The sequence below is a fragment of the Cebus imitator genome, unplaced genomic scaffold, assembly GCF_001604975.1.
Source record: "Cebus imitator isolate Cc_AM_T3 unplaced genomic scaffold, Cebus_imitator-1.0 Scaffold160, whole genome shotgun sequence".
Lineage (NCBI taxonomy): Eukaryota > Metazoa > Chordata > Mammalia > Primates > Cebidae > Cebus > Cebus imitator.
Window position 1 is genome coordinate 1,500,508 of NW_016107475.1, and position 3,214 is coordinate 1,503,721.

General features: G+C 47.0%; 1 protein-coding gene across 5 annotated transcripts in view; it reads left to right on the top strand.

Annotated features, from left to right (window-relative positions):
- PDSS2 (decaprenyl diphosphate synthase subunit 2) overlaps positions 1-3,214 on the top strand; it is a 280,873-nt gene that overhangs the window by 247,334 nt on the left and 30,325 nt on the right. The gene's annotated exons all lie outside the window — the stretch shown is intronic.

The following is a 3,214-nucleotide window of genomic DNA, read 5'->3' on the forward strand; positions in this document are numbered from 1 at the left end:
GCCTCGGCCTCCCAAAGTGCTGGGATTACAGGCTTGAGCCACCGCGCCCGGCCTTCTTTTTTTTTTTAACAATTAAAAAATAGATTTACTTTGAAGCACTGGGTTTTTTTGGTTTTTGTTTTTGTTTTCTTCTGAGACGGAGTGTCACTCTTGTTGCCCAGGCTGGAGTGCAATAGCGTGATCTTGGCTCACTGCAACCTCCACCCCCCGGGTTCAAGCAGTTCTCCTGCCTCAGCCTCCCAGTAGCGGTGATTACAGGTGCCTGCCACCATGTCCAGCTAATTTTTTGTATTTTTAGTAGAGATGGAGTTTCAGCATGTTGGCTCTGCCAGTCTCAAACTCCTGACCTCAGGTGATCCACCCGCCTCGGCCTCCCAAAGTGCTGGGATTACAGGCATCAGTCACCACGCCCAGCGTAAAGCCCTGGTTCTTCTACCCAGGAACATATGTCAGAATTACCTGTGGAGGTTTTAAAAATTCCCTAAGTTCAGGTCTCCCTCTTGGAGAAGGCTGCAAAGCGGGTCAGGACCCGAGTATTTCTAAAAAGCTTTTCAAGTAGCTCTGGTGTTTCCTTCTGCTTGAATCACAGACTCTAGGTTGACTGGGGTACTTTGGTTTTTGGGTTTTTGGGGCCACTTTTGGGGAGAGTGGGAAGCTTTTCTCACAGATTTACTAGGAGCAGCAAAGAACTTGGTCTCTGGCTTTTTTGGAGTCTGTCTCAAGTCTTTTGTCCCCAGTGAAGGATTTTTTTCCTTCACTGCCTCTTCTTTGATTTTTGGCTTTTTCCCTGAGCCTTTCCCTAGGGTCTCAGACTCTGCAGATTTTGGGGTGTCAGAGGCTGTCAAGTCTTTTCTCTTCCTCCCACGAGGAGTGTTCGACAGTCTCTCCTTTTATCTGCCTCACATACTTTTGCCTCCTTCAAGATAAACTAGATAATAGGAGCATCTCTAAACCGAGGGCTTCCATGTGTGTCACTCTGTCTTAGATGTGTACTTGAGCCTCATCATACACCCAAACGCAGGCTGTGGACTTACCCTGTTGGGTCTCCCCCAGGCATAAGAACCCAGTGCATCTTAAACTAAACTAAACTTCTTTTCTGACACCTCTGACCTTTCTGTTGCTGCTGTTTAATGACTTTATTTTTTACAGCAGTTTTAGGTTGACAGCAGGAGTGAGTGAAAAGTGTGGAGTTCCTGTAGCCCCTGACCCCACACACATGCAGCCTCCCTCACTATCAGCATCCCACACCAGAGACAATTAATGAGTCTGAGGCCAGGTGCGGTGGCTCATTCCTCTAATCCCAGCACATTTGGGAGGCTTAGGTGGGACGATCACTTGAGCCAGGAGTTCAAAACCAACCTGGATAAAACAACGAAACCCCATCTGTACACAACAGTGTAAAAATTAACTGGGTGTGGTGTTGCATTCCTGTAGTTGTAGCTACCTGGGAGGCTGAGGTGGGAGGATTGCTTGAGCCTGGGAGCAGAGGTTCCAGTGAGTCAAGATCATGCCACTGCACTCCAGCCTGGGCGACAGAGTGAGACCCTGTCACCAGGAAAAAAAAAAAGGGTCTACATTGATGCATCATTATCACCCAGAGTCCGTAGATTGCATTAGGAAGGTTACAGTCCTTGGTGCTGGACCTCTGAGCCTTTTTTAGCTCAGAGGTTAGCACTATCATCCCACCAGTCAACCCTGTGAGAAACTTACCACGTGAGAAGCTGCTCCTACACCCCACCCTGTGTTTCATGACCAAGTCATACCAGTTTTATAGCCTACGGTGTCTTGACTCCAGCTCCTCCTATTGGTCTCTTTTCCATTGCTCATGCTCATAGTCTCTTCATCTGAACCACTGAAAAACCTACTGCTCAGTCTCCCCTGCCTCTCTTTTGTCCCCACAGATCTGTGACCAGCCAGAGTGACTGTCTAAACCACCAATCTGACAGTTTCCCTCTCCAGCTTAAACCCCTTCATTGCTCCATGTTGTCTAACCGGCACATTCAGAGCTTGCTGGGTTGGCATATATAGGGTTGTGTGATCTCTCCCCTAAAGAGACCCTCCAGCTTCATCTCCCACGGTCCTGCAGCAGCACCAAGTTTCATAAAGCATACTGCTTCTGTTGTCTGCACCTTCACTCATGTGGTCCCCTCTGCTTTGAATGCCCTGCCCTCTTTATCTGTCTCCCTCTGCTCATCCTATGAACCTTAATTTAGGATTATCTCCTATAGGAAGTCCTCTGTGGTTCCCTGAGCTGGATTAGGTGCTTTCCTCAGTTCCTCAATACACTATGCATTTCTCAGTCACTGCTCTTACTGTGTTATATTGTCATGATCCATTTATGATACAGATCCTAGACTGTGAGCTCTTAGAGGGCAGAGACAGTATCTTTCTTCTCTTTGTATATCTGGTACCCAACACAGGACTTGGCACTTAGTATGTGTTGAGTGAATGAGCAAGTAAGCGAGTGAACAGAGGCCGTAAGAAAACAGAAAACACGTGCAGTAAGTGGGGGAGAAGCAAGGTGCTGCTACAGGAAAAAATCAGGCATAGGGCATTGGGTCTCAAGGCAGAGAGGAAAGGAAAGCGTTTAACACAGTTTGCAGATATCAGCGGAGTTAAGAAGATTGCTTAGGAAGGTTGTAGTAAACTAGTTTGAAGATAAAGACTGGGATTTTTACTATGGTAGTGACAGAAAGCTGACATATGAATAAAAAAGGTAAGGGAAAAGTGACAGTTGAACATTGGTTGATGCTTATTTTGTTTTATAATTTTTTTTTTAGAGATGGGGTCTCACTCTGTCACCCAGGCTGGAGTATAGTGGCACAATCATAGCTTACTGCAGCCTCCCACTTATGGGCTCAAAGGATCCTCCTCCCTCAGACTCCTGAGTAACTGGGACTACAGACATGTATCACCACACCCAGCTATTTTTTTCTTTCTTTTCTTTACCCAGACTGGTGATGCTTTTTTTATGACTCAAAGAATGCCTCTAGGCTGGGCGCGGTATCTCACGTCTGTAATCCCAGCACTTTGGGAGGCCAAGGAGGTGGATCACAAGGTCAGGAGTTCGAGACCAGCCTGGCCAAAATGTTGAAACCCCGTCTCTATTAAAAATACAAAAATTAGCTGGGTGTGGTGGCACGTGCCTGTAATCCCAGCTACTCAGGAGGCTGAGGCAGGAGAATCGTTTGAACCTGGGAGGCTGAGGTTGCAG